Below are 27,212 nucleotides of genomic sequence, written 5' to 3' on the forward strand. Positions count from 1 at the left end.
GTGAAGGATTGCAAAATGTGTAAAAGCAGTGGCTTACTCAGGTTCTAGGTTTCATTGCTTGATTAAACCCTGAGCCTATGCGCATACCTTGGGTTTTTCTCTGAGAATTTATTAAAACCAAGAGCTTCAAAAACCATTTTAAAAAATCTTATATGCTGATAAATTAATGTTTGCTGCAAAGCATGCTTTTTAATTCCTTTAAGAATCCTTTACTCAATAGGTATACAAAGGAGAGAGCAAATGATTTTGGCAGAAATTTGAATCACCCATTCAAAAATAGTCCCTATTTACAGACACTGGAGATACTATAGCAAAACAAAACAAAGTCCCTTCCCTTCATGAAGCATGCCTGCTTATGGAAGAGACAAAGAATAAAAAGCAAAAAATATTTTTAAATTAAAAAATATTATAATCAGTGACTCTTACATTTCTAATAGATTCCTTTTCTTTCCTTTTTGGTAGTGAACAAAATTATAATAAATTGTTAATTTATTGCATTTAGATGTTATGAGATATTGAATAAGATGCTACCTGAAGAATGTAGTCATTGGAAAAGACCCTGATGCTGGGAAAGATTGAAGGTGAGAGGAGAAGGGAACGACAGAGGATGCAATTGTTGGATGGCATCACTGACTCCATAGACATGAGTTTGAGTAAGCTCCCGGAGTTGGTGATTGACAGGGAAGCCTGGGGTGCTGCATTCAATGGGGCTGCAGAGAGTAGGAAACCACTGAGACTTAACTGAGTCCTAAAGTATGTGTAATATATACTTTCCTAAAGGTAAGACAGAAAGAGTATTATACATCATGGTAATAATATGTATGGGTGTAGTCTATAAGTTGTGTCTGACTCTTTGCAGCCCTTTGGTGGACTGTAGCCACCAAAATTCCCTGTCCAGGGGATTTCCCAGGCAAGAATACTAGAGAATGCAAATGTATAGTTAAAAGTAATTTACTTGACTGAAGTCGGAGATTTTTAAAAACTCAGTTTAGGTTAAACCTCATATAATGTTGAGGTTTATTTCTGGATAGTACTGTATTCTTGTTCTAGTATAAGATTTATTTTCTACTTAATCTCTTCTCCCATCCTTCCTCTCCTCTCTCCTTCCTTCTTTTTTCCTTCTTTCTTTCCTTACTTCATATTTCCTTCCTCCCCTTCCTGTTCTCCCTCTCCTTCCTTTTCCTCTCCTGCCCCTTTACCTTTTCTTTCTTCTCTTATTACTCTTTGTTCTATCTGTTGAATAACCAAAACTATAAATTTGAATATATATTAAAAGGTGTTGAATAAGATATAACTAAAAGTCAAGTATTATAAGAGGCTGCCAATGAATATCTGAATATTAGGAAAGCAAAAAAAAAAAGGGCCAATGTTTTCTCTTATATTAGATTTCTATAACTACTGTAACTAATTACCATACACCAAGCAGTCTACTAATACTTCTGTTTTCTTCCTTCTATGGACTCATATCATTATGTTGGGATCTCCCTGATAATCAAGAGTTATCAAGATCCTTAACATTACTAACATCTTCAAAATCCCTTTGCCATAGTCACTGGTTCTAGGGTTTAGAATGTGGACAGCTTTGGAGAAGTCATTATTTTGCCTATGTATCTCTGCTTTAAAAATCATTTTAGATAGGACACTACCTATTGCTGTTGTTAGTCACTCGGTCATGTCTGACTTTTTTGTGACCCTGTGGACTGTAGCCTACCAGGCTCCTCTGTCCATGGGATTTTCCAGACAAGACTACTTGAGTAGGTTGCCATTTTCTCTTCTAGAGGATCTTTCCAACCCAGGGATAGAATATGCGTCTCAGGGTCTCCTGCACTGCAGGCAGGTTCTTTACCACTGAGCCACCCGGAAAGCCCAGGAGACTATTTAGAATACTGCTATTCAACAAAAATGTAATATGATACACAAACTGAGCCACATGTGTAAATTTTATGTATTTGTAATTTATCAAAATCATATTTATGTATGACACAACATTTAAAAGACCATTGATATTCATTTTAATAATAGTCAACATAACCCAATATTTAAATGCTATAATATGTATGTAAAATGAACATATAAAAGAAATATATTTATATATGTGTTTCATGAATATATAAAATATAACAGAAATACTAATCATATATTTTATATATTATTTGTTCTTCACACTAAATTTTTAAATCAAGTTCATATTTTCACTTACAGGCTGTCTCAATTTACACTAGTCACATTTTAAGTGTTTAATAGCCACATGTAGCTTATGCCAACCATCAGTTCAGCTCAGTTGTTCAGTCGTGTCCGACTCTTTGCGACCCCATGAATCGCAGCACGCCAGGCCTCCCTGTCCATCACCAACTCCCAGAGTTCACTGAGGCTCACATCCATCGAGTCAGTGATGCCATCCAGCCATCTCATCCTCTGTTGTCCCCTTCTCCTCATGCCCCCAATCCCTCCCAGCATCAGAGTCTTTTCCAATGAGTCAACTCTTCACATGAGGTGGCCAAAGTACTGGAGTTTCAGCTCTAGCATCATTCCTTCCAAAGAAATCCCAGGCCTGATCTCCTTCAGAATGGACTGGTTGGATGTCCTTGCAGTCCAAGGGACTCTCAAGAGTCTTCTCCAACACCACAGTTCAAAAGCATCAATTCTTCGGTGCTCAGCCTTCTTCACAGTCCAACTCTCACATCCATACATGACCACAGGAAAAACCATAGCCTTGACTAGACGGACCTTTGTTGGCAAAGTAATGTCTCTGCTTTTGAATATGCTATCTAGGTTGGTCATAACTTTCCTTCCAAGGAGTAAGTGTCTTTCTGCAGTCACCATCTGCAGTGATTTTGGAGCCCAGAAAAATAAAGTCTGACACTGCTTCCACTGTTTCCCCATCTATTTCCCATGAAGTGATGGGACCAGATGCCATGATCTTCGTTTTCTAAATGTTGAGCTTTAAGCCAACTTTTTCACTCTCCTCTTTCACTTTCATCAAGAGGCTTTTTAGTTCCTCTTCACTTTCTGCCATAAGGGTGGTGTCATCTGCATATCTGAGGTTATTGATATTTCTCCCGGCAATCTTGATTCCAGCTTGTGTTTCCTCCAGTCCAGCGTTTCTCATGATATACACTGAATATAAGTTAGATAAGCAGGGTGACAATATACAGACTTGTTGTACTCCTTTTCCTATTTGGAACAAGTCTGTTGTTCCATGTCCAGTTCAAACTGTTGCTTCCTGACCTGCATACATATTTCTCAAGAGGCAGGTCAGGTGGTCTGGTATTCCCATCTCTTTCAGAATTTCCCACAGTTTATTGTGATCCACACAGTCAAAGGCTTTGGCATAGTCAATTAAGCAGGAATAGATGCTTTTTCATGATCCAGCGGATGTTGGCAATTTGATCTCTGGTTCCTCTGCCTTTTCTAAAATCAGCTTGATCATCAGGAAGTTCACGATTCACATATTGCTGAAACCTGGCTTGGAGAATTTTGAGCATTACTTTACTAGTATGTGAGATAGGTGCAATTTTGCAGTAGTTTGAGCATTCTTTGGCATTGCCTTTCTTTAGGATTCAAATGAAAACTGACCTTTTCCAGTCTTGTGGCCACTGTCCAGTTTTCCAAATTTGCTGGCATATTGAGTGCAGCACTTTCACAGCATCATCTTTCAGGATTTGAAATAGCTCAACCGGAATTCCATCACCTCCACTAGCTTTGTTCATAGTGATGCTTTCTAAGGCCCACTTGACTTCACATTCCAGGATATTTGGCTCTAGGTGAGTTATCACACCATCGTGATTATCTTGGTTGTGAAGATCTTTTTTGTACAGTTCTTCTGTGTATTCTTGCCACCTCTTCTTAATATCTTCTGCTTCTGTTAGGTCCATACCATTTCTGTCCTTTATTGAGCCCATCTTTCCACGAAATGTTCCCTTGGTATCTCTAACTTTCTCGAAGAGATCTCTAGTCTTTCCCATTCTGTTGTTTTCCTCTATTTCTTTGCACTGATTGCTGAGGAAGGCTTTTTTCTCTCTCCTTGCTATTCTTTGGAACTCTGCATTCAGATGGGTATATCTTTCCTTTTTTCATAGTTAAGTATAAATAGCTAAGTTTTCTATTCACAATAAGTATAGATGTAATTTTAAATTCTCTAGAATTTAATATTTAGTATATTTGAATCAAATGCTGCTGTTGCTGCCAAGTCGCTTCAGTCCATGTCTGAGTCTGTGCGACCCCAGAGACAGCAGCCCACCAGGCTCCCCCGTCCCTGGGATTCTCCAGGCAAGGACACTGGAGTAGGTTGCCATTTCCTTCTCCAATGCATGAAAGTGAAAAATGAAAGTGAAGTCGCTCAATCATGTCCGACTCTTAGCAACCCCATGGACTGCAGCCTACCAGGCTCCTCCATCCATGGAATTTTCCAGGCAAGAGTACTGGAGTGGGTGCCATTGCCTTTCCCGAGTTGAATCAAATATAGGTGTGCAAATTTGGTCAAAGACCACATACTTGGAGATTTCTGGACATAATTAACCCATGAATTTGGATGAAATAAAACAAACCAAAAGTTAGGCTTCTAGAAAAAAAGTCTTCTTCAAGTTTTTTTAAATTTTAAAAAACTACCTAAAATTAAAATTTAACTTTATCTTATATGGGTTAGCCACAGACTATTATATGCTTACATCATTTTTTCAAAAAGAGTAATGCATCTTCTATCAAGGAGCTGCTCAGTAGTTTCATCACACAAATATGCCATATTTTTCCTAGTTATTTTGTATGAATAAAAACATTTATTTCAACTTTCTTCTAATTAAGTTTCCTAATTTAGCTTTTCAAGCATGCAGTTCTGATGAGCATGACAGCAAATGAAATAAGGCTATTATATGTTAAACTGTTTTCTGAACATAATTTTTGTTGCTAAGGAAACAGCATTTCTTTTCCTCATAGGATACATTTTCAAATTCCCATTTATGTTAAGAAATTCTAACTGTATTTAGGAATTAAAAAGACTTCCTATGAATGAAATACATACAGCTGCAAAACAACTAAATCTTATATTTCAGCTGAATTAATATATTCACCAGTCATAATTTTCAGAAGTGCATCTGAGTCTAGTTGGTTTTTGTTTAGCATAACAATTGGATGCAATTTACCCCTCCATTATTTTTATTTTCCTCACCTTCAATTATTTAATTTTAATATATCTCACTAATTTTTAAGCACTTTTAGTGTTTTACCAGACTGCAGTCCTACATGCTTTAAATTTAAAACCAAGTATAGAATCAAATTTGGGCTTCCCTGGTGGTTCAGTTGTAAAGAACCCACCTGCCAATGCAGGAGAGATAGGTTCAATCTCTTGGTCAGGAAAATCTCATTCTCCTCTGGGTCAGGAAGTAAATGGCAACCCACTCTAAAATAGTCTTGCCTGAGAAATCCCATGAACAGAGAAGCCTGGCATGTCACAAAGTGTCAGATATGACTTAGCAACTAAACAAAAGAATCAAGTTCAGGCCTTGATTAAGAATATTTTTTAAATCTCAGTAAGAGGGACAGAAATTTCCTACAGAGGTCAGGATTCTGTTTGATATTTATATTCATGGACTACCAGATTTTCAAAACAGGCATGTACCTGCATGAACATACATAAGGCTATTTCTTCCCAAACTTGTCAGAACATTATTCTAAATATTAGAATCTCTGATTATCACAGTTTTCTTTAAACACTGTTATTTATGCATTTCATCATATTTTTCCTGTTTAAAGTCATACATTTATGACTTAGTCTATCACAATCATGTTACCACAAATAACGCTTAAATTTATGAAGGACCATTAAAACTAGATCTATAATTCATCTCTCACACCTATGTTACTATAGACAACTTAAAGAATAGTACAACTGGTATTATACTACTGTTCCAAATAACAATATTCCTTGTAGACAATACAAACATGAAAAAACCTATATCTTTGCTCTGAAAAAGGATAACACAGATATTTTAAAGGTATAATATACATCAACATTTTATTGTGGCAGTATATAGGGAAAATACTCCACTGATCCACTAAAATTAGTGACATTTTTATCATTTCCTGGATTTTTAGAGTGTGTGTATGTTTATCATGTATGATAAATAGTTCCTTCATTTTCTAATCACAGCTAAGGCTAATTGTTATGCAGACATATTAATTCAAACACTATCGGATATATTCTTCTCCAACATTTTCAGTTAACTCTTCTCTTACAGAAAGTCCAAAGGGATACAAGACTTCTTTGGAGTATTAACATGTAGAAAGAGAAACCTGAAAACAGTGGTCCCACCTATAGGAATTAAATAACTTTATAGTGTCTTCAAAAATATATTTTTTATTTTGGCTGACACAATAAATGGGACCTTGCCATGGGGACATAAAGGACTAGCTTTTACTTTCTTATAATTAAATAGCCTGGATTTTCTTTTGACCAATCAGATGAAAGCTGGCATCACTGCTAGCACTTCGTGCTGAATAAGGTTTAATATTATATGTGAGTTGCAGAGAAGTATGTAAGCTCAAAATAAAAACAATCTGCTTATTATAGACAGACTTTTGAAGTAGTCAGTATTTGTTTTCCTATTTAAATTTTGTTGTTTGAATTTAGGAAATATTGGGTTATAGCTCCAGAGTTTCTGGTAGTCTTATTTGAGTTAAACTTTTTCAAATATGGTTTTAAACCACTCTAATCAATCAACAATTCTGTGAGCATACTTCCAAGGGAAGTCTATCAGTGACAGTCTTATACTTTGAAAGATAAGTATTAAGCATTAGACTTACTATAATCAAAGTTATGGTTTTCCACTAGTCAAGTACGATGTGAGAGCTGGAACATAAAGAAGGCTGAGTGCCAAAGAATTGATGCTTTTGAATTGTGATGCTGGAAAAGACTTTTGAGAATCCCTTGGACAGCAAGGAGATGAAACCAGTTAATCCTAAAGGAAATAAATTCTGAATATTCACTGGAAGGACTGATGCTGAAGCTGAAGCTCCAATACTTTGGCCATCTGATGGCACGACAACTCACTGAAAAGACCCTGATACTGGGAAAGACTGAGGGCAGGAGAAGGGGGCTACAAAGGATGAAATGGTTGGATAGCAGCACAGACTCAATGCCCAAGGGTTTGAGCAAACTCCAGGACATAATGAAGGACAGGGAAGCTTGAGTGCTGCGGTCCATATGGTTGCGAACAGTCATACATGATGTAGTGACTGAACAATAACACTCCAGGGGTGGTGGTGGTTTAGTCGTTAATCCTGTTTGACTCTTGCGACTCCAATAGACATGGTATAAAGACTGCTGACAACTTACTCTTGTCTCTGTAATCAACAGAGAACATGATTCTAAGGCTTTCCTAAACCTGTTTCAGCCTCTCTAAGAAATACAACCCCCCAGAAATTCTTCCCTAAAACTCAATATAAGATCAATGGTTTATTTTACACAGTGAGACTATGTCCATCATAACTATACTTAAGATTACATTCCAAATAATATTTTTATTAGTATAGGATTATCAGTTAACAAAGATTGAGCTTCAGAAAACTTATAAAATTTTGATTTGTATTTCTGAGTGCAAGGATAACTGATTTTTAGTTTTGAAAAGTTAATTGATGGTTTATAATTTAAAACATTATTTCCTATTTCTGTAACATAATGTATTACATAGCAATAGAAAACTGTTAAAGTAATCATTATGAAAAACGTAAATCATTACCCATCATGTGGGTCTGCACTATGACGTGGATAACTTTTTTCCCTCCAAATTTTATGACTTTTTTATTATGAACAGTATAGAACACAATTTATTATTTACTTTATTAGGAGTCTCAATTTATTTTATATAGAATATTCATTCTAAAATATTTTTCAAGAGAAGATGATTAATTAAATATATTTAACAAAGTATATTTGTTTAGTCACTCAGTCATGTCCAACTCTTTATGACTCCATGTACTGCCGCATGTCAGGCTTCCGTGTTCCTCATCAGCTACTGGAGTAAAGTATACAGGTCAAACATTATCTGAAAACATATTAAATAAAAACAAAACATTCTTATATAAAAAAATCAAAAGAAGTTATACAAATTACTACCAGAAATACAGAGGCTTGGAGTATAACTTCATAATTCAAAAGGGCAAATTTTCCTATTCTACAATCAAAGGGACAAATGCAAGGTACATGAGCTTGCATTTAATATTAATTAACAAATTTATTCTTTCAACAAAGGTTATTTTGTGTATCTATGGAAGCAAGCTATACTGCTAGTGAGATAATTTGGGTACAGCACTCTTAATGCTTAAGTGGACTGGTATAAACTCATGGTGAAACCAAAGGTGTGAATGTATTAGTGGTTCACTTGCACCTGAATCTTTGTGGCACCATGGACTGTACCCAACCAGGCACCCCTGTCCATGGAATTCTCCAGGCAAACATACTGGAGTGGGTAGCCATTCCCTTCTCCAGGGGATCTTCTTGAACCAGGGATTAAACCCAGGTCTCCCTCCCATATTGCAGGCATGTTCTTTATTGTCTGAGCCATGAGGGAAGCCCTACCTCATGGCATATTCATATTATTCATGAATGGCAAAAATGTAAGACATCAGTATTTAAGTGATATGTGTGTGTGCATGCTAGGTCACTTCAGTCATGTCTGATTCTTTGCAACACTATGGACTATAGCCTGCCAGGCTCCTCTGTCCATGGGATTCTCCAGGCAAAAATCCTGGAGTGGGTTGCCATGCCCTCCTCCAGAGGATCTTCCCATTCCATGATCCACGGATGAAACCCCTGTCTCTCATGTCTCCTGCATTGGCAGGTGGGTTCTGAAGCCATCTGAGAAACCCATATAAGTTATATATCTCAGTCAAAATAAATTAGTTCTGGCAATACAATAATAATTGCTTAACTATTCTGAAGAAAATGATCAATATATTTTAAAGGAATTAAGAAAATATATTAAACAGAACTTACACTTGTTCTAAAGAAGTGGTTGAATTTTAGCCAGTAAGAAAGAATGGATGATTGTACCAAGCCAGAAGCCAAGCCTAGCAAGAGTTGGCATGCAGCTAATCAAGTTTTATTTTAATATTAAGCCATGTGAGGTTGTTCTAATGTAGACAGACAAGATGTGTCTCAGAAAAGCTACTGCTTCTGTGATGATTACGTGTGTCTCATTTTCCTACAAAAAGGATCACATCTTCTTTAACTGTAACCCCATTGTAAAGTTCATTTTGTTAGCATCGTTTTTAAAATGCTATAGTTCCTCTACAATGCCACAGTCACCATAATCCTCGAACCGTTCAGAAGCAAAGGTTTAGAAGGAGCCAAAATGGTGATGATCAATACAAGATATGAAGCTCCTTGACCAGGAATTTCAAGCAATAGCTTCATACTTTATCTCATCTTTATAGCATCAAACAGTATGTTCTATATTTTTCTCATATTCTATGTTTACCTTATTTGCCCAACAAAAGGATTTCTCAGTGTGGCTCAGTCACTTTCCTTTTTACCATATTTGACATGATCTAAATCTAAGCCATATATGATCTACTTTTGGCCCTTCAAATTGTCTAAGACATCAGGCTATCTAAAAAATCAGTGTTAAAAAATCTGCCTGCCAATGCAGGAGACATATGTTCGATCCCTGGGTTGCAAAGTTCTCCTGGAGAAGGAAATAGGAACCCACTCCAGTAGTCTTGCCAGGGAAATCAAATGGAAAGAGGAGTCTGGCAGGCTACAGTCCACAGGGTCACAAAAGAGTCAGGCATGACTTTGTGACTAAACAACAACAACAACAAGAAATATATGTCATGGCAAGACTGTTTGAGACTTCCTATCAGTGATATTGTTTATTTTGGTTGCTCATGAGTCTACATTTTTCTATAAATATTTTGGACTTTCTGTTGGACTTCAAGTATAAACTTTACAGAAAACAAGATTTCCTGTGGTGAGAGGGAGATCAACTGCAGAGCATGTAGTATTTAACAACCCTGGGCAGGTCAGATAACAGTGGTTTCTGCTGTTTAAAAATGATAGCCAACCCCTCACCTCTCAACACCATTCAATGGCAAATATCCATCCTTAGCTTGAGAAACTAATCTGTATAAATATATACTTTTGGAAAATATATTCAATATTCACATACTGTTATTAAAAATAAAAATATGTCCTTCAACCATGTAATTTTCAAGCCACTGATTTTTCATAGAGTCAATCTGTATACAAGTCTCTTATAATTTAGAAGAGAAAGATAAAACTGTTCTCTGCAAAAGTTTCAAAAGGTAAATTATAACTTTAGAATAAAAGTGAGCATATTTTTCCCACATAGGTTGCTATCATGAATTTCAATCCAAATATGCACATAAATTATATTGAGGTAATACTTCATAGATTTCATTAATAGGCCTTCAGTACTAGATAAATCTTAAAGCTATGTAGCTTTGATGTTCACAGTTTTACAGTATTGGTTAAAACAATACTTCAAATTCATTGACTACTTACAATTATGTTTCTTTATATTTGCATATTTCTTTGTATTTCTCTTTTAGCTCTGACAGCTTCTGTGTGGGTATTGATTTTATTTTTTTTAAAGACGGAATGAACTCCCTAAATTATAGTGATTTCACTAAGATACCACAGCTTATAAATGGTTAAGATGAGAGAAATTCAGATTCCAACTTTAGTCCCAATGCTTGGACACTGAGATCTATTTAAGAAAAATATTAAGTAATGAAAAATGAGAATCTAGAAGATACCCTTAAGAGATCACAAATTTTAAAGAAAATATTTCCAGGGGGAAAAAAGTAACAGAGTTTAAGAAACACTTGAAGAAAAATGTTCGACAATTGGGAGATTAGGAAACACCAATAATATTTTTTAAAATTAAGAGGACTAGGAAAAATAAATTAAAACACTAGAGATACAAGAATTAGAAAATGTTCTCTCTCTTTTTCTTCCTCTCACACACACACAAACACACACACATTCAATTAGGTGCTTTGAGATAAAGCATTCATTTGTAATTACAAACTATAAAGTCCTTTGAAATGTATTTACCATAAAATTTTAACGATTATATCAATGAAAATGTTAAGATTTTGAGAGATCTCAGGTAATGAAAGATGACCTGAATAAACAAAAATATAGAAAATGTTCCTAGAAGAGAAGATCAAGTATAGCAATAAAGAAAGGAAAACCAAGATCTTGGTCTGAAAATATCTCAAAAGGTATAAGAAAATTAAGAAAATAGGAGGGACAATCACTATAATCACATGGTGTTCAGGAAAACTACAGAAATTTTCAGATTGAAGTTTTTAAACGTGGGGTATTTGAAGTAATCTGAAATTGTGCAAAGCATTATCAACATATTTCACTGGTTTAGCCAATATTAAATGTGCCTGCTTGGCCTCTTCAATCTAATAAATCAAGTTTGTACTTTCTTTAAAAATTTAAAAGAGATATAGACATAATATGATTTACTAGAAAGCCTTTTTTTAAAAAAATTATCTCAGATTATACTTTCTTAAAATGAGGTTTATACATATTTTGATCTCTTCTACCCTGAATAGCAATCAAAATGCACAAAGAGGACTTAGGGAAATATGTTTTAGAGAAAATTATCTTCTGGGAATATTTCTGAAATACATATAGAAATATAAAGACTAGTATAAGTGAACCCTTAAGGGTTAATTTTGTATAGAAAAATTTTACTAATAAGTGATGACTTAATGTCATAATAATATTGAAAATAATTTAATGAAAAATAGAGCAACAATTGGATTTAAATGATTTATGAAAAATAAGTAGGCTATTAATATTATAAATCATGTTGCTGAGAAAACCACATGAAGTAATGAGACATAATAAAATTGCCATAGTGTATCAAAAGAAAAAAATTCTCATATGTGGAGAAATAATAAAAACAGTGATCAGGTTCAGACTCAGATATATTTGAGAAAAACAAAGAAAGAAATGAAATTTTAATATAAACAGTACTGTATATGTTAATAAAATATATAAATAAAAGGACCTATTGTACAGCACAGGGAACTCTGCTGGATACTCTGTAAAGGCCTATATGGGAAAGGAATCGAAAAGCAGTCAGTGAATATATGTATTTATTCACCTTGTTGTGTGCCTGAAACTAATACAATTTTGGAAATCAAATATACTCCAATGAAAAAGTAAAAAAAAAAAACCAAAACACTAATATAGGTGGTTACACCAGTGTGCATGGCTCCATGTGATAACAGTGATAACAATGATTCTGAGATATTGTTCTGTCCAGCAGTCTCAGTAGAACTATGAAGACCAGATACACAATAAGCAGAGAAAAATATATATGTGCTATCCAAGCTATGAACACAGAAACAATGTGCGTTATAGATTCTAGATTGACCAGAATGGGTGAAAGTTTTGTGAAACTGAACAATCAAGGGTCGGGTTGGCTAAAGAAAGTTTTAAGGAGAAGAGAGTCATGACTGTTAAAGGATAAGTAATGCATGTCTGTCTAGTCAAGGCTATGGTTTTTCCAGTAGTCATGTATGAATGTGAGAGTTGGACTGTGAAGAAGGCTGAGCACCGAAAAATTGACGCTTTTGAACTGTGGTGTTGGAGAAGACTCTTGAGAGTCCCTTGGACTGCAAGGAGGTCCAACCAGCCCATTCTAAAGGAGATCAGCCCTGGGTATTCTTTGGAAGGAATGATGCTAAAGCTGAAACTCCAGTACTTTGGCCACCTCATGAGAAGAGTTGACTCATTGAAAAAGACTCTGATGCTGGGAGGGATTCGGGGCAGGAGGAGAAGGGGACAACAGAGGATGAGATGGCTGGATGGCATCCCCAACTCGATAGACATGGGTTTGGGTGAACTCTGGGAGTTGGTGAAGGACAGGGAGGCCAGGCATGCTCCAATTCATGGGGTCGCAAAGACTCAGACACAACTGAGCGACAGAACTGAACTGATGCGTGTCATTCCCAAGAAAAAGAAATGCAATAAAGCAAAATGGCTGTCTGAGGAGGCCTTACAAATAGCAATGAAAAAAAGAGAAGTGAAAAGCAAAGGAGAAAAGGAAAGTTATACCCATTTGAATGCAGAGTTCCAAAGACTAGCAAGGAGAGATAAGAAAGCCTTCCTCAGTGATCAGTGCAAATAAATAGAGGAAAACAATAGAATGGGAAAGACTAGAGATCTCTTCAGAAAATTAGAGATACCAAGGGAACATTTCATGACAAGATCAGCACAATAAAGGACAGAAATGGTATGGACCTAACAGAAGCAGAAGATACTAAGAAGAGGTGGCAAGAATACACAGAAGAACTGTACAAAAAAAGAAATTCACGACCCAGATAATCACAATGGTGTGATCACTCACCTAGAGCCAGACATCCTGGAATGTAAAGTCAGGTGGGCCTTAGGAAGCATCACAACAAACAAAGCTAGTGGAGGTGACGAAATTCCCGTTGAGCTATTTCAAATCCTAAAAGATGATGCTGTGAAACTGCTGCACTCAATATGCCAGCAAATTTGAAAAATGTGGCTATGGCCACAGGACTAGAAAAGGTCAGTTTTCATTTGAATCCCAAAGAGAGGCAATGGCAAAGAATGCTCAAACTACCACTCAGTTGCACTCGTCTCACATGCTAGTAAAGTAATGCTCAAAATTCTCCAAGCCAGGCGTCAACAATACATGAACCATGAATTTTCAGATGTTCAAGCTGGTTTTAGAAAAGGCAGCGGAACCAGAGATCCAATTGCCAACATTTACTGGATCATTGGAAAAGCAAGAGAATTCCAGAAAAGCATCTATTTCTGCTTTATTGACTATGCCAAAGCTTTTGAGTGTGTAGATCACAATAAACTGTGGAAAATTCTGAAAGAGATGGGAATATCAGACCATCTGACCTTCCCTTTGAGATATCTGTATGCAGTTCAGGAAGTAACAATGAGAACTGGACATAGAACAACAGACTGGTTCCAAATAGGAAAAGGACTATTTCAAGGCTGTATATTGTCACCCTGCTTATTTAACTTATATGCAGAGTACATCATGAGAAACGCTGGGCTGGAAGAATCACAAGCTGGAATCAACATTACCAGGAGAAATATCAGTAACCTCAGATATGCAGATGACACCACCTTTATGGCAGAAAGTACAGAGGAACTAAGGAACCACTTGATGAAAGTGAAAGAAGAGAGTGAAAAAGTTGGCTTAAAATTAAACACTCAGAAAACTAAGATCATAGCATCCAGTCCCATCGCTTGATGGCAAATAGACAGGTAAACAGAAAAAAAAAAAAAAAAGTGGCATATTTTATTTTGGGGGGCTCCAAAATCATGGCAGATGGTGACTGCAGCCATGAAATTAAGACACTTACTCCTTGGAAGGAAAGTTATGACCAACCTAGACAGCATATTAAAAAGCAGAGACATTACTTTGTCAACAAAGGTCCATCTAGTCAAAGCTATGGTTTTTCCAGTAGTCATGTACGGATGTGAGAGTTGAACTATAAAGAAAGCTGAGCGCCAAAGAATTGATGTTTTTGAATTGTGGAGAAGCCTCTTGAGAGTCCCTTGGATAGTAAGGAGATCCAACCAGTCCATCCTTAAGGAGATCAGTCCTTAGTGTTCATTGGAAGGACTGATGTTGAAGCTGAAACTCCAGTATTTTGGCCATCTGATGCTAAGAACTGACTCACTGGAAAAGACCCTGATGCTGGGAAAGATTGAAGGAGGGAGGAAAAGGGGACAGCAGAGGATGAGATGGTTGGATGGCATCACCAACTCAATGGACATGAATTTGGGTAAACTCCGGGAGTTGGTGATGGACAGAGAGGCCTGGCATGCTGCAGTCGATGGGGTCGCAGAGAGTCAGACTCAGCACCTCCGTGTGCCTTTTCTTTGAGCACAGTCTTGAGTTGCACATTGTCCTTGCATTTTTGCTTTATCAGGTATAGTCTCCTGATAAGTATGTTCCCCTCTTTGTAGAAATTCACACTGCTGACCTTGCAGTCTTTTGCCATGGAAGGGCTGCCACTGGCAGCTGTAGATTAATACCGGTTCAAATCTTGTTGTTTTTGATTACGGTTCTGAGGTTAGAAAAATGTAATTGTACCCTTCAAGGTAGTATAGAGTATGTGACAGCAATTAATCCTCTTCTTGGTGATGACAATGATAAAATATACCCTGTTGCTTCCAATATTTTTGTTAATATTACAAAAGAGTAATTTACTTCTCTTTGTGTTTTAGATAAGTATTTTTCATAACTTCAAAGTGTCAAATACTAAAATTTTATTAAGCATTTTTTAAAAATCAGGAACAATGTAAACCTTATTATTGTGGGAATAACTTATGAAAACTAATGATTTGTAATGAAACTTCATTTCAACGAGATGTAAACTTCATATATAGGTATAAAGAATGGCAAATGTGGTTTCTGCTGATCTGCTGTGTATTACAAATTCAGTAACTTCAAATATTTTTAACAAAGATCAAATAAATACGGTAAAATGAAGTCAATAGTATGCTTAGTGTAGACTTAATCATCCAAATTTTCAATGTTATGTGGATGTTATGTTAGCTTTAGTTACATACTTACTCTGAAATCTCTCCAATTCAGTTTGTAAAGTATATTGTCTAAACTGCAGTAATTACTGAATGTTTTATATGACCTCTCATAAATCAGAGGAATCATTAGCATGGAAAGAATGGCATATCCCAAATTCTTCTAAATTACTTAAATGGTCCAGCCAAACTCAGTGTTCAACAACATACTCAAAAGGAAAATTTAGTAAAAGTATTAGACAATTAAATATAAAGGAACAAGAAGCACCAAGAGAAACATCACTCATTCATCCCTTTCTTGGCAAGATAGACGTATTCATGGGACTTTAAGGGCATTCACCTTTGGGATATAAGTAACTGGTGGCAAAAGCTCTGTTAGTACACTCATGGTCATAAATTTATTGTAGTTGTTGACCATCAAAGTTCTTATACCAGAGAAGGTCAAACAAATCATTTTGAATATCAATATGTTTTATAAAATTGGTGTTCAGTTCAGTCACTCAGTCGTGTCTGACTCTTTGTAGCATGCCAGTCTTCCCTGTCCATCACCAACTTCCAGAGCTTACTCAAACTCATGTCCATTGAATCAGTGATGCCATCCAACCATCTCATCCTCTGTCATCCCCTTCTCCTTCTCTGCAATTGTGCAGTAGTTTGAACATTCTTTGGCATTACCTTTCTTTGGGAATGGAATGAAAACTGACATTTTCTAGTCCAGTAGCCACTGCTGAGTTTTCCAAATTTCCTGACATATTGAGTGCAGCATTTTCACAGCATCATCTTTTAGGATTTGAAATAGCTCAACGAGTATTTCATCACTTCTACTAGCTTTGTTCGTAGTGACGCTTTCTAAGGCCCACTTGACTTCTCATTCCAGGATGTCTGGCTCTAGGTGAGTGATCACACCTTTGTGATTAATCTGGGTCATGAAGATCTTTTTTGTACACTTCTTCTGTGTATTCTTGCCATCTCTTCTTAATATCTTCTGCTTCTGTTAGGTCCATACCATTTCTGTCCTTTATTGTGCCCATCTTGGCATGAAATGTTCCCTTGGTATCCCTAATTTCCTTGAAGAGATCTCTAGTCTTTCCCATTCTGTTGTTTTCCTCTATTTCTTTGCACTGATCGCTGAGGAAGGCTTTCTTATCTCTCCATGCTGTTCTTTGGAACTCTGTATTCAAATGGATATATCGTCCAAGAGCTTAAGCAGTGCCCATGATATCACAGCACATGACAAAGTTTCTATCCTCTTACTCCTTTTTGAATTGAATGATTTGCATTGTTGTATTCCCTCTAAGATTATTGCATCAGAAGTGCAAAACAATTGATTCATTAATATACAAGACTTACTTTGATGGCAAATTACAACTTAAAATATAGAAATACCCTAAAGGAGAGTCAAATCCTAACTAAAATGAAGCATTTAAATACTCTTGTAGCCACATCTTTCTGTAAAACCTAAGAGTATTTTTTTCTCTTTTAGCACAGTACTTGTAATTCACAAACTAATCAATAGTGCTCTTTTTTCTCTTCTACTGACAGGAAATAACCAAATTTTGATTTATAGTAAAAATAAATGTTTAAATAAGTTTGTGAATTTCTTTAGAAAAAATACTAGGATTTGATTAGCATTGCATTGGGCATATAAGTCAATTTGAAGAAGAAATGGTATTTCAATAATATTGAGACTTTTATCCTACAAATTTTCTGAACAATATTTTAGAAGTTTTCTGGGTTGTTTTATAAATATTTTTCTATATTTGTCCTAACTGCTTCATAATTTTTGTTGTGCTACAAATTGTTTTCATTTTTTAATTTTATAAACTACATATTTTTGTTACATGACAATACTATTCAGAATAACCACAAACAGAATTCTTAACAAAATTATATAGAGTTGAATGGATATATAAGTCATGGCATATTCAAATGATGAAATAAAACATAGCATAACAAAAAAAATTAAACTATGCCACTGTACATCATAATATTTGGTTGACCTGGGTAAAAAGGGATAAGAAAATGGGAAAATTAAAGTGGTTTTTGGTATGCTTGTAATGTTCTTTTATTGATCTAAATGCTGGTCACATAGTTTGTTCAGTTGGTAAAAATTTTGTGATGTATCTATCTGCACAGTCATATATAGACATATGTCTATTTTTATGTATGTGTATGTTACTTAAATAGGTTTTCATTTGTATTAATCCCTCCTCTTCATGTTTTCATATATAAGTGCAAACAAATGTGCTCTTGTTTTTACCTCTTAAAAATACTTTTCCTCTATTTCCTTCCTCCCTTTTTGATAAAAAGAAAAAACTTGTCTTTATTACTGTCACCATTGTTAAGCCTTCAACCTATGGATGTCTGACTTACATCCACACCACTCCAATCAAACTATATCCGTCGATGTCTTCCAAAATTTAGTCTTTCAAAAATACATGATCACTTCTCTGTTCTCAATTAACATCAAATTTTTTTTTTCTTTTTGGAATTATTCTCCTATACTGGCATCTACAGTCACACTGGAAGCACACATTCATTCTTTCTTGCTGAGTCTTTATCCTTTATCTGGCTTCCCTGATAGCTCAGTTGGTAAAGTATCCACCTGCAATGCAGGAGACCCTGGTTCAATTCCTGGGTTGGGAAGATCCACTGGAGAAGGGAAAGTCTACCCACTCCAGTATTCTTGGGCTTCCCTTGTGGCTCAGCTGGTGAAGAATCCACCTGCAGTGTGTGAAACCTGGGTTCGATCCCTGGGTTGGGAAGATCCCCTGGCGAAGGGAAAAACCACCCACTCTGGTATTCTAGTCTGGAGAATTCTATGGACAGTATAGTCCATGAGGGTTGCAAAGAGTCAGACACAACTGAGTGACTGTCACACTTCACTATCCTTTATCCAACTTTAAAATGCTGGAGTGCCACCAAGTCTACTACTTCTTTCTTTTTCTACTTTCTCCTATATAATTTCATGTTGCTTTAACTATTATGCATATGCAAAAGGACCTCATAATGCATATAGCTAGCTCAGGGTCTCCTCCCTTGAATTTGTCTCATATTTTTCAAGGTCTTACTTAAGATTTCTAATTATACACAAACACACACACACACACACACACACTTAACAACTGGATTCAACCACTCAATTTTCTAACAGTTATACTGTTCTCTGTGGCATTAATGGCATATCATCAGCCATCAGGTGACCTGGCCTATAACACAAGAATCATAACAAAATTCTCTCTTTTCTTAGTCCTTGCAGTTGACAATAGCATAGTTAATGAAGCAAAGTAAATTGCGTTAATACATTCTGTTCCACCTTTTGAATGACAAATTAACACTACCTCAGTGATGACATTTATTTGGTTGATTCAAAATGATTCCTTCCAAATAGATGCTAGGGTCTCTCATGAATATTAGCATATTTAATTTAGCCTTTAACCCATGCTGTTCAATAAATGTTGAGTGAATGACAAATAAAGGACACAGAGGGCAAAAAACCCATTATATTTCTTTGTTATATTCTCTTGAAAAAACTGTTCAGATTCATCATCAGTATCTTTTAAGGCTACAAAATAATCTTACATGATACTCTTTTTATTTGTTCTGTATAAGCCTGTATCTATAGCAGGTTATACACCTACTGTTGTATACACATATGCTACATGATCCAAGTATTTCTATGCTATCTTTAAATCCATCTTTGAGATATTTTAAGACTTATGCAGTACTTTCAAAGAACAAAATAGCTTTATTGAATGAAATAATTGAATTATTAAATACAATCATATGTAGCATTAATCACAAAGGGATGGGCCCTGAATGGCCAGAACTATGTCTGATATGCATTAATCAGTTATTTGAAAGAATTATATAATTATTTAAAAAACGAAATTTAATTTAATCTAGAATTACACTGGCAGTCCTTTAGGTATTTTATTGAACTGACATATATATATATATGTTGTGTGTGTGTGTATATATATATATATAAAGAGAGAGAGAGAGAGAGAGATGAAAATAGGAATTTCTTTCTATATAGAATGCTAAGCTACATAATCTTAACAAGAACCTAAATATGAAAGAAATTAAGAGGATAAGGATGTGTACTTCTGAGTACATTTTAAAAAATCTCTCTTAGAGCTCAAACATTTTTTCTTAATGGGGAGAAATTTTCCATATATAATTTAAAAATCTATTCTGTGAAAGCATTAAGGTAGATTTTTCTAGGTCTAGACCTGAGCATCATGTCAGAAAGCCATGCTAATAATAAAGATCAGTCAACAAAGAACTCATGCAGAACAATGAATGACAAGCAAAAAGTTACTTAAGGTACTCAATAGTTAAAAATAACATAAGAAATGACAACCAAATGACCTATTTGTGCAGTGGAGTTTCAGAAATGAGGGTCAGTGTTATAGACATAACACAAACTGAAAGCATATATTTGCATTTTGATTTGTAATATACCTAGAAATATTTAACATTGATTAAATACATATAAATATGTATTACAAGTTATAAAATTATCACAGATTTCAGGCTTAAGTCTTAAAAATGACATTATAAGAGGTGATTTTATTAAAACAAAACAGAAACACATTATTTTTGAAATGTAAAAAAATTGTTCCTAGGCAAAACCAATAAATATCCAGAAATACAGAGAAGCAACTGTTAACTGTTATGATTTGTGATTGCATTGGCAGTAGATAGGAACCATGAAGAAGTGATAAATAAAGACTGTGGTACCAAATAAATAATTTGGTTCAGTAAGGGAAAAAATTAAAGTAATCACTGTGAGGGGAAAAGAAAAAAAAAAAAAGAAAGAGAGAAGTTTCTTCTTTAAGCCTTATTGGAAAATCAATGAAAGCAGTGTGTTGAGGCTAGTGATTACATCCAACTTACATTACTGATTGTCTCTCATGGGATAAGGGAAAGGTGTGAGCGTGGTCTTCACTGTGCTCTCCTGACTGTCTTTAAAGTATACTAAACTTCAAGATAAAGAGGTAGTTCTTAAACAATAAATTAGGGGAGAGATTAATTCAGCTGCATTGAAAAATTCTCTTCAGAAGATTCAGTTAATTAAACCAAGAAACACAAGCCATATAGGTATGCAAAAAAGAATACCATTCAAAAAAATCAAGAATTACTACAAAACTTTAAAAAATGGCAGAGAAAAAAAGTGGCTTAGATATAAACAGAAATATTATAGAAGAAAATAACAAAATGATAAGTAAATATATATATATACTTTCCTAGTTATTCTTGGGGACTGGTTCCTCCTGGAACCAATGGGCACTGAAACCTACAGATGCTCAAGTCCCTTATATAAAATGGTGAAGCACAATGCAGACAATTGGTCCTCCTTATCCATGTGTTTCATACCCATGGATGTGGAGGACTGACTATATATGATAAAATGTTAACCTACCTATGCTATGCTATGCTAAGTCACTTCAGTCGTGTCCGACTCTGTGCGACCCCATAGACGGCAGCCCAACAGGCTCCCCTGTCCCTGGGATTCTCCAGGCAAGAACACTGGAGTGGGCTGCCATTTCCTTCTCCAGTGCATGAAAGTGAAAAGTGAAAGTGAAGTCACTCAGTCGTGTCCGACTCTTAGCGACCCCATGGATTGCAGCCTACCAGGCTCCTCCATCCATGGGATTTTCCAAGCAAGAGTACTGGAGTGGGGTGCCATTGCCTTCTCCGATTAACCTACCTACTACTTTAAATTACAAAGTAAACCATTATTGAGATATCTCATCCATTTTACTTGGATAAATATAAAATTTAACATTACATTGTATTAATAAGATTAATAATAACTTTAAATATATTTTTTAAAAATTATATAATTATTAAAGGCTCACACCATTTGGTTATATATTATCACATCCATATTAACCTACCCACATTGTATAATACATCTTGCATCCTATATTATACTTAGTAGTTTGCGATTTCCATTCCCTACCATGATATTGCCATCCCTCACTACACCCCTAATTTGTTCTCTATATCAATGAGTTAGCTTTTTTTTTTTAATATTTACTAGTTTGTTGTATTTTTTGGACGACATAAAACTGATGTCATACAATATGTCTTTCTCAATCTGACTTGTTTCACTTAGCATAATGCCCTCCACTCTATCCATGCTGCTGTAAATGGCAATAAAGTTTTCCTTTTTTATGGTTGAGTAATATCCTGGTGTGTGTGTGTGTGTGCGTGTGTGTGTGTGTGTGTACACTTAAGTTGCTTCTATATCTTGAGGATTGCAAATAATGCTACCATGAACACTGGAGTGAATGTATTTTTTAGAATTACTGTTTTGTTGTTTTGTTTTGTTATATACACCCAGGAGTGGAGTTGCTGGGTAATACAGTAATTCTATTTTTAGTTTTTTGAGAAACGTCTGTACTGTTTTCCACAGTGGATGCACCAAATTACATTTCCACCAATAGTGTACTAAGGTGACTCTTGCTTCACATCTTTGCCAACATTTGTTATTTATAATCATTTTGATGATAGCCATTCTGATATGTGTGAGGTGACAGATAATTGTGGTTTTGGTCTGCATTTCTCTGAAGAATGTTAAGAATGTTAAACAATAACTCGTATATATAATGATAAAAATTAAATTAGATAAACACTTTGAAGAGCAAGTAATTTGATGATGTGCCTACCCTATATTAAACATGGTTTATAATATATAATAATTCATAATTACTAGAGTAATAGTGCTATATTCATACAGTAGAAAATAAAAATGAATGATCTAGGATGACACATATCAACATGAGTAAATTTCTCAGATAAAAAGTAGTTTAAACCATACAAAAATATTTTATATTGCTTAGTAAAAATACATATCTGATAAATAAATATAAATATAAAATTGATGGGGGAGCCTGGTAGGCTGCCATCTACGGGGTCGCACAGAGTTGGACACGACTGAAGCGACTTAGCAGCAGCAGCAATGAAGAAGATATACAAATTACATGTCTTAAACTGGGCAATATTTGCATAGGTGCTAGTCTTTTATTCTTAGAAAACTTTCTTACTGAAATATTTAATGATAAAATTCAAACATAGAAATAAAATTGTGTTGACACCTCATCAGAAGTAAAATGGAAATCCATCCCCCTACTTTGACCACTATTCATTTTCCCACACAAAATATTTTCATAAAATTGTTTCTTAAAATTGTAAAGGGGTGTACATAGATATGAATATTGGCAATGTGTATTTCGCATCAATTATGATTCCAGTAAATTTTTTAACTTTTTATTGTCATATACCAGTTAACAATGTTGTGATAAATATAAGTGAATAGCAAAGAGACTCAGCCATACATATGCATGTTTCTTTTTTTTTTTTTTATTCTTCCAATTTTATTTTATTTTTAAACTTTACATAATTGTATTAGTTTTGCCAAATATCAAAATGAATCCGCCACAGGTATGCATGTGTTCCCCATCCCGAACCCTCCTCCCTCCTCCCTCCCCATACCATCCCTCTGGGCCGTCCCAGTGCACCAGCCCCAAGCATCCAGCATCATGCATCGAACCTGGACTGGCAACTCGTTTCCTACATGATATTTTACATGTTTCATTGCCATTCTCCCAAATCTTCCCACCCTCTCCCTCTCCCACAGAGTCCATAAGACTGTTCTATAGATCAGTGTCTCTTTTGCTGTCTCGTACACCGGGTTATTGTTACCATCTTTCTAAATTCCATATATGTGCGTTAGTATACTGTATTTATGTTTTTCCTTCTGGCTTACTTCACTCTGTATAATAGGCTCCAGTTTCATCCACCTCATTAGAACTGATTCAAATGTATTCTTTTTAATGGCTGAGTAATACTCCATTGTGTATATGTACCACTGCTTTCTTATCCATTCATCTGCTGATGGACATCTAGGTTGCTTCCATGTCTTGGCTATTATAAACAGTGCTGCGATGAACATTGGGGTACACGTGTCTCTTTCCCTTCTGGTTTCCTCAGTGTGTATGCCCAGCAGTGGGGTTGCTGGATCATAAGGCAGTTCTATTTCCAGTTTTTTAAGGAATCTCCACACTGTTCTCCATAGTGGCTGTACTAGTTTGCATTCCCACCAACAGTGTAAGAGGGTTCCCTTTTCTCCACACCCTCTCCAGCATTTATTATTTGTAGACTTTTGGATCGCAGCCATTCTGACTGGTGTGAAATGGTACCTCATAGTGGTTTTGATTTGCATTTCTCTGATAATGAGTGATGTTGAGCATCTTTTCATGTGTTTGTTAGCCATCTGTATGTCTTTTTTGGAGAAATGTCTATTTAGTTCTTTGGCCCATTTTTTGATTGGATCGTTTATTTTTCTGGAGTTGAGCTGTAGGAGTTGCTTGTATATTTTTGAGATTAGTTGTTTGTCGGTTGCTTCATTTGCTATTATTTTCTCCCATTCTGAAGGCTGTCTTTTCACCTTGCTAATAGTTTCCTTTGATGTGCAGAAGCTTTTAAGGTTAATTAGGTCCCATTTGTTTATTTTTGCTTTTATTTCCAATATTCTGGGAGGTGGGTCATAGAGGATCCTGCTGTGATGTATGTCAGAGAGTGTTTTGCCTATGTTCTCCTCTAGGAGTTTTATAGTTTCTGGTCTTACGTTTAGATCTTTAATCCATTTTGAGTTTATTTTTGTGTATGGTGTTAGAAAGTGGTCCAGTTTCATTCTTTTACAAGTGGTTGACCAGATTTCCCAGCACCACTTGTTAAAGAGATTGTCTTTAATCCATTGTATATTCTTGCCTCCTTTGTCGAAGATAAGGTGTCCATATGTGCGTGGATTTATCTCTGGGCTTTCTATTTTATTCCATTGATCAATATTTCTGTCTTTGTGCCAGTACCATACTGTCTTGATAACTGTGGCTTTGTAGTAGAGCCTGAAGTCAGGTAGGTTGATTCCTCCAGTTCCATTCTTCTTTCTCAAGATCGCTTTGGCTATTCGAGGTTTTTTGTATTTCCATACAAATTGTGAAATTATTTGTTCTAGCTCTGTGAAGAATACTGTTGGTAGCTTGATAGGGATTGCGTTGAATCTATAAATTGCTTTGGGTAGTATACTCATTTTCACTATATTGATTCTTCCAATCCATGAACATGGTATATTTCTCCATCTATTAGTGTCCTCTTTGATTTCTTTCACCAGTGTTTTATAGTTTTCTATATATAGGTCTTTAGTTTCTTTAGGTAGATATATTCCTAAGTATTTTATTCTTTCCGTTGCAATGGTGAATGGAATTGTTTCCTTAATTTCTCTTTCTGTTTTCTCATTATTAGTGTATAGGAATGCCAGGGATTTCTTTGTGTTGATTTTATATCCTGCAACTTTACTGTAGTCATTGATTATTTCTAGTAATTTTCTGGTGGACTCTAAACTTCAGCACAGCTCGCTGGCCAGTATTCCTGGAGGATATGACACTGACATCAGCCGGGTTTTCAATGGCGACAATGGCCCGAGCGGCCAACAGAAGCTTCTCCCACGTCCTCTTCAGATTTATGATGTAGATGCCATCACTTTTCCTTTTGTAGATGTACTGTTCCATTTGGAAGTCAAGGTTGGTGCCACCTAAGTGGGTTCCTGCTGCAAGGAATTTGAGGACATCCTCCTCCTTCATTTGCAGGACATCAAGGGCTCCGGACATTGTGAAAGCTTCCCTTTAAGTTACGACGGGAATTCAGGACAACGCCGTATGGACCCCTCTCTAGGTAGCGCTGAAAGCTGCATGTTTCCATTCTATCCCAAACTCTCCTCTCATTCAGGCTGCTATGTAACATTGAGCAGAGTTCCCTGTACTACAAAGAAGGACTTTGTTGGTTATGCATTTTAAATATAGCAGTGTGTACTTTTTGATACTAAACTTCCTAACTACTGCCCCACCAGAATGGTAAGTTTGTTAGAACTGATGAACCTACTTTGATACATCATAATCACTCAAAGTCTACACATTACACTAAGGTTCACTCTCAGTGTTGTGCATTCTATAGTGAAAGTGAAGTCTCTCAGTCGTGTCCAACTCTTTGTGACCCCATGGACTGTAGCCTATCAGGGTCCTCTGTCCATGGGATTCTCCAGGAAAGAATACTGGAGTGGGTTGCCATTTCTTTCTCCAGGGGATCTTCCCAAAATATATAATGTCATGCAACTATCATTGTAATATCATACAGAGTATTTTCACTTCTGAAGAAACCCTTTGTGCTCCACATATTCATCCCTTTCACCAAACACCTGACAACCACTCATCATTTTAGAGTCTGTACAGTGCCGCCTTTTATGGAATATCATATAATTGGTATAAAATAGTATGTAGACTCTCCAGGTTGGCTTCTTTTACTCATTAATATGAATTTAAGGTTCTTCCACATCTTTCCATGACTTGGTGTTTCAATTTCTTTCATTACAGAATATTATTACATTTTCTGAACTATACAGAGCTTATATATATATATATATATATATATATACACACTAAAGGACACTTTGGGTGCATCCAAGTATTATCAATTATAAATAAAGCTATCATGAATATTCATGTAAATCTAAGTTTTAGCTCCATTGGGTAAATATGAGGGAGTAAGACTGCTGAATCATATGTTAACAGTGTGTTCATTTCTTTCTTTTTTTTTTTTTTAAATGAAACTGCCAAATTGTCCTCCAAAAGAGGTGCACTATTTTGCAATCCCAACAGCAATGAATAAGAGTTTCTTTTGCTCACATTCTTGCCAGTATTTGATGTCATCAGTGTTTGGATCTGTGGCATTATAGCAGCTGTGTACTGGTATCTTATTGTTTTTTTTTTGATTTGCATTTATTTCCCTGGTGACAAACGATGTGGAGTATTTTTTCTTATGCTTACTTGACATTTGCTTATCTTTTTTGATGAAGTGTCTGTTATGGTTTATTTCTCAATCATTTTGTTTATTTTCTTATTACTGAGATTTGAGAGTTCTTTGAACATTTTGAATAACAGTCCTTCATCAGATATGTTTTTGCAAGATGACAGAGGATGAGATGGTTGGATGGCATCACTAACTCAATGGACATGGGTTTGGGTGAACTCTGGGAGTTGGTGATGGACAGGGAGGCCTGGCATGCTGTGGTTCATGGGGTTGCAAAGAGTCGGACACGACCGAACGACTGAACTGAACTGAACTCCCAGTTAAGGGCCTGTCTTCTAGATCTCTTGACATTATCAAGTCTCATTGACATTGATTTTTGTGGAGAAAGTTAATTTTTCAACTTCTTTTTTTCTATTTGTATTTTTTTCGTTTATTGAAATATGTTTGATTTATAATGTTGTATTGTTGTCTTTCAGTCACTAAGTCTGAACAACAACTCTGACTCTTTGCAACCCCATGGATTGCAGGACACCAAGCTTCTCTGTCCTTCACTATATCTCAGGATTTACTCAGATTTATGTGCATTGAGTTGGTGATGCCATAAAACTATCTCATCCTCTGTCACCCCTTTCTCCTACTGCCCTCAATATATCCCAGCATCACCGTTTTTTGCAATGAGTCAGTTCTTCACATCAGGTGGCCAACATACTGAAGCTTCAGCATCAGTCCTTTCAGGGAATAATCAGGGTTGACTCCC

General features: G+C 35.7%; 1 long non-coding RNA gene across 1 annotated transcript in view; it reads right to left on the minus strand.

The window, feature by feature from the left end:
• Positions 1-27,212, minus strand: part of LOC147369917 (uncharacterized) — a 98,313-nt gene that overhangs the window by 2,732 nt on the left and 68,369 nt on the right. The gene's annotated exons all lie outside the window — the stretch shown is intronic.

The sequence above is a fragment of the Bos grunniens genome, chromosome 7, assembly GCF_055505025.1.
Source record: "Bos grunniens cultivar Pamir isolate PY7600 chromosome 7, Bosgru_T2T1.0, whole genome shotgun sequence".
NCBI lineage: Eukaryota > Metazoa > Chordata > Mammalia > Artiodactyla > Bovidae > Bos > Bos grunniens.